The 10,443-nt window shown below is 43.9% G+C and overlaps 1 long non-coding RNA gene across 3 annotated transcripts; it reads left to right on the top strand.

Moving 5' to 3' along the window:
* LOC8056670 lies at positions 3,730-7,355 on the top strand. Of its 3 annotated transcripts, XR_002452526.1 has the most exons (6): positions 3,813-4,381; positions 4,810-4,925; positions 5,076-5,194; positions 5,270-5,588; positions 5,908-5,961; positions 6,531-7,355. It is a non-coding gene; the product is annotated as an uncharacterized LOC8056670 (long non-coding RNA). The 3 variants fall into 3 exon arrangements; XR_002452527.1 differs by having other exon boundaries at positions 3,730-4,381; positions 5,068-5,194; positions 5,270-5,961; XR_002452525.1 differs by having other exon boundaries at positions 5,270-5,961.

Here is a 10,443-nt window from a genome sequence, read left to right as displayed (position 1 = left end):
ATGTGTTTTGATTCCACCTTTCGAATCCCATTAGTGGCATCCAGTGTCTTGACTACCAGCTCTGCATCCCAAAGTGATCTCCTCAGAGGGTGTTTGTACACAGTGCAGTTATACTCCAGTGTGGCTTGCAAATCTGGGTAATGGTGTTCCAATGTCAACACCAAATTCTCATGGAAGAAAGCCTTGGGATCTGCTTCTGGAAACCACAGCTCGGTAGTCCACCCCATCCTTGCATTAGCTAATTGAGCAGACTGTGGTGGAGGTGGATCTTGCATCTCCTCATCCTCAGGCACATCCTCCTGAGCTTCCACCCTTGATTCCTCATCTGCCAGCTCAGGAACACCTTCCACATGCTGTCCTCTTGGGTTGAACAGGGCACGGTACTCCTCAGTAGCCATGCGTGCAGCACTACGGGTACAGGGCGACATCTACAAAAAGTTTTTAGACATAGATCAGATGGATGCAATAATTTCACAATAGAGCAAGATAGAGAAGCATAAAACTTTTAGCAAATAACAAGACCATAGTGGGAAGCATGAAGTAAGTAAAATAAAGGACCTAGATTTTCGACCATTGCTAACTAGGTTTGCGTCCTACAGTCAACAAAGCTTTGATACCAATTTGTCACACCCATATTTTAAGAACAAAATAGGATGCATAAAAGACTCATATGTGCCCCAGAAACAGTCGCACACATAAGTAGACAAATCTCAAATTTACCATTGTAGTGTTTATTACATAGCGGAATATAATATATCACATAGTCTTATACAAAAATAATAGCATGAAATAAACAACGCTCTCGACGGAAGCTCCACACAGGGACAACATTGTCTGGTTGACTTCAAACCTAGTACTCATAGCGATAATTCTCATTCCAATCATCATCATTAGCATAACCTGTGGTGTTGGGAAATTGCAAGAGTGAGCACACATCGTACTCAGCAAGTATAACCAGAGGTTCATGAGGCTCAAATAGCTGACATTGGTTTAACTGCATTTAGCTTTTAATAGTGGATAGCATGTTCCTAATTAATGAGCAATTGTCAAGGTAGCATAAATAATCCATTAATCACATGATCAAGTGTAAGCATAATTAATCTCCTAGCATAAACGATAATCAAATGAACATAACAACTTAACAAGCTCATCATCGTCACAGCAAGAACCCCCAAGGCCGCTCTCAACCTTGCGCACGACTAGTATACTAGTTTTAACACACTGCAGAGGTTGTACATCTTTACCTATGAGTCATGATTTACCCTTTCGCCCGAGGTAGCTAGTGTCTTAACCCCCTTCCTAGGGAGGTCGGCAGGGATCACTATGAAGCCTTACAAAAGTTCGTCTAACATGTTAGGGCCGCAATGTTTCCTTTGCGCGCAGATATAGATACCCCCCTTCCAAATGGCACAATGACGCGCAGCCTATACACATAAGGATAGTGGCTCGCACTATACCCAAAACGGTTCAGCCGCTCCGCCCTTTCGGGTAACCTCTAACAAGCTAGAAAAGGTCTTCATACTGAGCTAAAGCCAGAGCCATTATAGCCCTCATGGCTACACTGTTGTCCCGGTGATCACTTACAGACAAGATCTCATATAGTTATTTGTCATCTTTTAACGTTCATTGTATAGCTATTAATCATCTTACAAGATCATGGATTGAATCAAGCACTAGCACATCTACACCAAATGCATATCAAGTAGGTAGCAAGGAATATAGGTAACAATCATCTATGATTTTGCTAAGGTCGACAAGGTGATAGCATGCATATGATATATATGTGTAGTTATAAGTGAATAGGTAACAAGGATGATCCCAAGTTATACTTGCCTTGATCAAAGCTCTCCTGAGCCTGCTGGTCCTCAAAGGCTTGGTCTTGATCACCAACGTACAGCTTACCGTCTATTCCCAAGCATCAATCAACAACACGCAATCCAATGTATACAATCATACACAAAGCAAACAAGCTATAATTAGAACATTACACCAACAGTGATAAACCAAAGATAAAAGTTTATGAAAATATTCTACGCAGCCCTACAATCACACAAACGTAAAGTTCACGAAAATCGGAATTAAAACGTGGAAGATATGAATTTTCTAAGATTTCCTATAGAGAAATAATTAATTAAATGCTACTGCAGAATTAAAAAGTTTCAAAACAGAGAATAAATATTTCTAACATGTAGAGCTCGTAAATACAAATCTAACGAAATTTGAATGGACAAAAACGGAGTTAATATGAGTATTTTTTAAGCAAAACAAAATCAATGGCATTTCTGTAAATACTGGAAAACGCATTTAGATCTCAGCCGACAGGAATACGCTTTTAAAACCGGAAAACGTAAACTCCTCCAGGGCGCCAGGGACCGCGGGTTCAATTAAGAGAAAGCCGAGGGTCTCTTTAAGAATTTTCACCCCGAAGGGGTATCTTCCGATCACGATCATCGATTCACAATCTGACGGCTGAGACTCGATCTGGGCAGGGTTGGCCGGCCTCCTCGCCGGAACAGGAGCGGCCGCGGCGGACCTCCACTGCCGACGTCAAGCTCCTCACCGGAGTTCACCAAAACGACACTACGGTTCACCAAAAACAAAACCGAAGGCACTGGAGTGAAGAGAAGGAAGTGGCGAGCTCACCAAGGGCGTTCTCTTGGCCGGAGAGAGCGCGGAGAAGCATGGCCGCGAGGGAAGGTAGAGAGGAAGTCAGCGAGATTCAAAACTCAGCTAGACGGCTGCTAGGGCTCAGTCTAGCGGCATAGAGGGGAAAGACGGGGTGCGGGCGAGGTTTTGGGCCTTTATATGGCTGCAATGTCGCGAGGAAGGAAAGATCTCGAGGAAACCGAGATCGCTTTCCTCCGGAGATCGTTTCCGGTTCAGAAACTCATTGGAGAAGAAGAAGGAAAGGCGCTGACGCGCGGGGCCTGGAGGTCAGCGAGTCTAGGGAGAAAGGGAGGGGAGAGGAGAGCGCACGACTGGGCTGGCTCGGGCTGCGGGGGAAACTGGGCCAGGAAAAAAAGAAACAGGCCAGAGGGGAGAGGGGGGAGAGCGTGCGCGGGGGGGGGGGGGGGGGGAGAAGCTAGGCCTCGGCCGATTTGGCCACCAGGCCGAGAGCAGGTGGCTCTCTTTCTTTTTTTTATTTAATTTTCCAAATCCTTTGTCCCAAAAGAGTTTTGGCAGAACAGTTAAAGATATAAACAAAAACAGCAATTCACAAAAATACTATGCCCCAGCATGAATGCAAAACATGTTTCTAAACTTATGATAAATTTTATTTTCCGCAAAAATTATTTAAGTGCTAAATTTAAATGCTCACAAAAATACATAAATAAATCCAATTAAATCCTATTAATTTAAAATCAAATTTTGGGTGTTACATATCTAAAATAGATCTGTGATTTGTAACTGATTGTTTGATGTTGTTGCACGCAACAAGATGTACTTATTTTTTTAAGTATTTTCATTCTTTTGGATCATTGATTCAAGAACTTGCAACGGGGACGGGTCCCATTGTAGCTTCGGGTTCTCTTTTATATATATATATATATATATATATATATATATGCACGGTTGAGCGGGATGTTTCCACCCACGACCCACCAATCCCACGTCAGCCTTATCTCCATGCGACCATGCTATTTCGAAATCCCCTCTCCTCTCTCTCTTGTCGTTGTGGCTCATTCTCTCAGATCTAGACCGGCTGGTTCCTGGAGCCTGGAGGTGGAGGGCTTCAGTCGGCGGCGATCCGTGCCACCGTGGCCTCCTCATCCCCACCAGCGGTGGCGCCTCCTTCATCACCACAGGCGTCCACGGCTGCCCTAGCCAAAACTGCTGGTAGGTGGTTTGACCAAATTATGCACGGACCGGTGCAAATCTCGTGTATGGTTGAGTGGGATGTTTCCACCCACGACCCACCAATCCCACGTCAGCCTTATCTCCATGCGACCATGCTATTTCGAAATCCTCTCTCCTCTCTCTCTTGTCGTTGTGGCTCATTCTCTCAGATCTAGACCGGCTGGTTGCTGGAGCCTGGAGGTGGAGGGCTTCAGTCGGCGGCGATCCGTGCCACCGTGGCCTCCTCATCCCCACCAGCGGTGGCGCCTCCTTCATCACCACAGGCGTCCACGGCTGCTACTCCCCTACCAGCGACCGCGGTGCTCCTAGGGGGCCGCACGGCCAGGCCCTCGAGGCGAAGGCTACGGCAGCGCGACGCACCATCAGCACGGCGGCAACCCTATGCAGCAACGGCGCGTCCAATCCTGGTGGCCGCACGGCCAGGCACCATCAGCACGGCGGCAACCCTGTCTATCAGCCCGGCGGCAACCCTGTGCAGCAACGCACCATCAGCACGGCGGCGTCGGCCCCTTCCCTTCCTCAGGTTCGGTCCTATCTTCTAGCTCCCCCACTTTCAGTGGATCCCCCTTCCCTTGCGTTGTTCATAGTGGCTGATAGCGGAGAGAACTGGAGTGTAGGCCAAAGACAGCTCCTCTGTCTGGGCCGTGTCATACTGAAGCAGACCCAGATCTTATTTATGGATCAGGCAACTGCTTCAGTTGATTCCCAAACTGATGCCACAATTCAGAAGATCACGCGACAGGAGTTTTCATCATGTACAATAATTAGCATCGCACACAGAATACCAACAGTCATGGTCTGGGATAGAGTTTTGGTGTTGGATGCAGGTAGGTCTCTTCAGTCATGCTGCTTATATATTAGATATTCATTCATTTTGAGTGGTGTTTGTTGGTATCTGGTAAAATTCGTGTTCCAAAATGTCATTCTAAAGTATTACCATTTTCTTTTCAGGTCTGGTAAAAGAATTTGATTCACCGTCGAGGTTAATCGAACAACCGTCCCTCTTCAGTGCGATGATTCAGGAGTATGCCAATCGCTCGTCGAGCCTGTAACCGTGCCATGATACTGTGAGTTTTTTAAAAAATAAGTAGAACTTGGTAGCTTGACTTTAGTGTACAACATGTGGAGAAATGTGCAGGGAATGCAACTCTAGAAAGTTTGCAATATTTATGAGTGCTGAACTATGGTAAACTCCTGATGGCGTTGTAGCTTTGCAGCATGTATCAAGAATGCACAGCATGTATCAAGCCTGCTAGAAATCCAAGAATGCACAGAGGCCCCTGGCTGCAGTGCATCCCACACGGATGGCACCCCAGCAGCACGTCACAATCGGCAGGTCACGAACAAAAATTATGTTTCACAGCAATACATAAAGAAGTTTCTATGCATACTTAAGTTGCCTTAAATGCAGGTTGCATCCTGGTGCCCCGTATGGTCGGGGGCGGTGGCGACGAGGCTGCTGCCATGGAGTCGGATGAGGTGCCGGCGGCGCGGCTCTGTTGCAGGGCCTCGCGCGGGGTGCCACGGCTGGCTCACACGAGCCAAGGGGACGGCCCATATACTTGCATACATGAGTTTCTATACATAGCAATTATGATTTGGCAATCTCACTAAATAAAATATTTATTTATGATAACTAGTGCAGGTTTTTGAAACAAACAAGATAAATAATGATTCTCAGTTTCTTTTCAGGTACTATGATTTGTTTTCTATGCTTCTTGAACCAGCGGGTAAGCTAGAAATATGTGGAATTATATACATTGTTGGAACACATTTTATATATTGTTGGAACACAGTTTTATACATTGCTGGAGCACATTTATATTTAATGTTGGAACACATTTATATTTAATGTTGGAACATTTCTATACACTGTATTAATAGTTATCCATGCATTCATGGAAGGCTTTCTATACATTAGTGGCATCACTTTGCGCTTGCTTTTCTCATTGTCTCAAAGCATTTCATGATCTATAGACCCAAGTAACACCCTTTGACCAAATATGTGAGACTAATATATTTTTGGCGGCATGGACATGGATGCCATAGAGGATGCAGTGGTGTTGCAGAGCTGCTGCCCATGGTGCTTTTGGCCAATCATAGGTACCGTTGTTATCTTTGGGTGACTATTTCAGTATTTATACCGATAAGTCCATGGCATTTGGCATATATGCCCGAACCTGATTTTGGATATTTACTTGTAGTATGTTCATATGTCCATGAAGAATCTTAGTTTGTTGTTTGTGTATGTGTGTGTACTTGTGTATTTTAGTTGAAAGTTTTACTTCTACATTGTTGGTACACAATTCTATACATTGTTCTATGTATTCTTTGGGTTGGGGCTGCCACGTTTCTGGTACAATAATCCCCTTGAATGGAGGGTATTTAAGGTTTTATGCATTGCTCCTTTGTTAATTATACACCCTCAAAGTTAAAATAATGGTTTAGGGTTCTACGCATTGTTTTTTATTGATTATTCATTCGTATAAGTGGGAGGCAAGGTTTGGGTTGGGACCATAATAGATTTTTGTGTCAGTAAAATAAGTTTACATGTCTTTCTTGCAGCTATAAGGTTTATGTGCATACTAAAAGTTGTTTCCATGCTTTTTCTTTTGCCACTGTAAGGTTTCTGCGCCATCTAAAACATGTTTCTATACCTTATTGTGATGTAGGATGGTTGGAAGGAAGCGCCGATGTGAAAATGACATCCTTCATGTGTAAAAGTTTATGCTTCATGTGTGATGGATGTTGTTAGCTGGAGGTATTTTTAGATCGAGCTTTCTTTTGCATGATAAGTTCGGGACGGATGTGGTCACAATTTTTATGTTTCATGTGTAAAAGCTTTCTATGCTCCATGCTGTCTCATGTTTTTTTTTCAAGATGGAGATGTTGTAGCTAGATGTATCTATGCTTCATGTGTTTCTAGAATTTTCATGTCTTTGTGCAACTATTTTTATGCAATACTAAGAACTAGCAATGCAAGCAAGCATGATTTCATATGCTTTTTTGTACCTGTAAATATATCACTAATTATTTTCTATGTGCTTCGTAAATCTTCTAGTATTAGTTATTTTTTATGCATATATGTTGGTAAGTGAAGAGGTCTAAAATTATCTGTTATTTATGAAACTACATGTATGAGGCAAAACTTTATGATAAACGACTAAAATTACTCATTATTTGTGAAACTACATGTATGAGCATGGAGTGAATCAGTGGTGGCGGATGGTGGTGTGGACAACGGCAATGGCGTGGCATGGTCAAAGATGTCTTCCATAGTTTTTTATGCCTGACTTTGATGGTTTTTGTGTCAGTGGCATAGTGTGATCTTTTTTGATAGAGTTGATGGGTCAATGTAAAATATTGATGGCTCATGTAATTGATGGCTTACTCATAAGAACAAATTTGTATACATTCTTGAGCATTTATGTGTTCATCTGTATACAACTATATGCTATATGCATGTTTGAAGCACTCTTATATGCATTGTTAGAACACTTAGGCATATGTTGTTAGGATAATTGTCTGTGCACTTCCTACATTTCTATACAATATTGTCTGTATCAATTTTATACATTGTTGGTACATAATTCTATATATTGTTAGAGCAATCATCTGTGCTGTGGAATGTCTATCTCGTGGAGAGGTTTCTATGTGTTAACAAAAATAACTTCGATTTCTCTAAACATTAAATTCTATGCAACGTCAGCACCATATCTTGTGGAGAGGTTTCAAAATTCAATTTTTGTAGCATTACAATGGTTCCTATGCTTGTGTCTTCAAGATTCGTTGACACCGTTTTTTGACACGTACCCAGGATCGGTAGAGTGTAGATCGGCAAGATAGGATAACAGTAACTGGTGTGCAGGGGAGTTGCCGATGAGGGTGGTTGCCGATGAAGGGACAGCTGAATGTGACTAAGTCTATGGGTGGTGATGCGTTCATGCCGATGGTCAAGCGTTAGCTTTATCGATGGCTACGATGAGGAGTCTGACGATGATTCGGAAGGAGAACCTGAAGGTTGCCGATTGGTCCATGGTGGTGTCCCAGTTTGTCACGAGAGGATAGTTTTGTGTTTTCCTTAGTTATTCAAATTGTTTTGTATACGGATTCTGTTTAATTTGGAATTCGAGTCCTGGTCGTGTCTGATTGTAGCTCTTTGAGCAGGGTATAAATGTAGACCCTGGGGCCTTGTAATAATCAATCAATCAATCAAACACAAGTTTTTACTCATATTCCAGCATCTACTTTTCCAACGACTTCGTCATATTTTTCCTTTTTCATTACGAGTTCTTAGGAGTTCGTCGACTTAAGCTCGGAGTATTCTCGAGTTCCGCGTGAATACCTCTTGGCCGTGGCATCCGGGCGCATCGCTGTTGTTGGGACCAAAGTACTCGAGTTATCACCTTTGCCGATAGTAAGGTCAAATCGGCTGGCACGCCTTAACGTTTGAATTGGGTATTAGCCCTTTGTGTTTGCAGATCCACTTTTTGCATCAACACATCTTTTGGCACGTCCGGTGGGACCAGAATCAACATCAAAGATCGACATGTCGACTACCGAGTTGGATCAGGAGAACGTCATCCCCGTGACGGAAGCCAATCTCAAGGATAAGTAGAAGCAAGCTATTGCGAAAGCCATGGAGGACTACAAGCAGCAATGTTTGAGATCCTTCAGCATCAACAGGAGTGGTGAAGTGATCCAGAAGGAAGCACTGCCGATGCCTCGGCAGGTTACTTTTGAAGCCAATCCTGGTAAACTTCAAGACATGGTTGATAATGCTATTAACCGTGCCTTGATCAATCAAGCTGGTGTGCTGTCCAATACGGTTTTCAATGCCGTGGCTAGAACTTTCAAAGAAGGACAATTGCCACCAAATTATGTGGGCCCTTCTCATCATCAGCCAGGATCACCGGTGGTCACAGCTCCATCGGCTGCTACAGCCGCTGCGGGTACAGAAACTACTGTTCCTCCAAGCACGTTAGGAGTCACTAATACACAATCTACGCCGATGACGACCAATCCATCGACTTCAGATGGGCAGATCAAGCTTGCTATAGATCTATTGGCATCGGCAATGTCGGGATCGATCCCTCCTTCTAACTGGTGGGGTTATGGTATGCCTCCAGAGTTGACGTTGAAGACACCTGGTATATCTCAGACGACTGATGTGAGAGGCAAGGCTGGCATCGGCACCTCCAAATATGCTGATGAATCAGAGTCCCCAGTATACTACAACCACTACTGCAAGGCCTTACACTGGGAATTCTCAAGCTCAAACGCTTCAGATGCCTAACGCATCGGCAGATTCAATGCTGACACAACAGAGGTTTATGACTCAGCCAGGGTATGTCAATTCAATGATGATGCCCAATTATCAGACATCGGCAAGGTCTATGCCGGTGATTGCTAATAGTGGATGGCCTGAGAAGCAAGTCTTTCCACAAATGCCCCAACAGAATCATCAAGCTACAGGGTTTCAACAAGGCCAGATCTACCCTGGATTCCAGAATCAGGGGTTGGTCAACCAGCCGATGAATCTCGGTGGTCAGCAGTTTGGTGGTCAACAGATCGGTGGTCAGCAGATTGGTGGCCAGATGATCAACCCAATGTTCCATGCAGATTGCGCACCACATAGACACGTGGAAGCATATCAACAGGTACCGGATCCGCAACCGCCTCATCGGCAAGATGCCGATGCTTATTGGGCCGATAAGATTGCTGAAGTAATGAGAGACCAATTTGGGATAAAACCCAAAGTCAACACTTACTCTTATCGGACACCGTATCCTCCTGCATATGATTTGATTCTACTTCCAAATCGGTACAAGGTACCAGATTTCACTAAGTTTTCTAGACAGGATGGTACGTCAACCATGGAGCATGTCAACAGGTTTATCATCCAATGTGGAGAAGCTGCTAACAGGGACGAGTTAAGGGTTCGCTTGTTCTCGTCATCATTATCTGGATCGGCTTTCACTTGGTTTATATCATTACCTCCTAACTCAGTGATTACTTGGGCCGATCTAGAGAAACAATTCCACAAGTACTTCTTTTCTGGGGTCCATGAGAAGAAGATCACCGATTTGGTCAAATTGAAGCAACGCAATGATGAATCGGTTGAAAGCTTTGTGCAGAGAATACGGGAGGTCAAGAACAAATGCTATAGTCTGGTTTTGGACGATCGACAGCTAGCCGATTTGGCTTTCTAGGGTTTATTGCCACACATCAGGGACAAATATGCATCTTAGGAGTTCGAAAGCTTAAGTCATTTGGTGTAGAGAATTTCTGATCAATATATCAGGCCTTTTGAGCCCAAGAGAGCATGGAACAAAAAGGTATCATTTGTGGATGAAGCAGCAAGCTCGGATTCTGATGAGGAGCCAGTCATCGGTTTGACAGAATGGGTAAAGAATAAGAAACCGATGTCTTGCCCTTTTGGGCATAAGGAGCCAGAGAAGTTCGCATTTGATATCACTAAAGCCGATAGGATATTTGACTTTCTACTTCAGGAAGGCCAAATCAAGTTGTCACCCAATCATGTGATCCCATCGGCTGAAGAGTTGAAGAAGATGAAATATTGCA

This window comes from Sorghum bicolor, chromosome 4, assembly GCF_000003195.3.
Source record: "Sorghum bicolor cultivar BTx623 chromosome 4, Sorghum_bicolor_NCBIv3, whole genome shotgun sequence".
In the NCBI taxonomy this organism is placed as follows: Eukaryota; Viridiplantae; Streptophyta; class Magnoliopsida; order Poales; family Poaceae; genus Sorghum; species Sorghum bicolor.
Note: the sequence above shows the minus strand (reverse complement) of the source record. Positions and strands in the feature narration are given on the sequence as shown.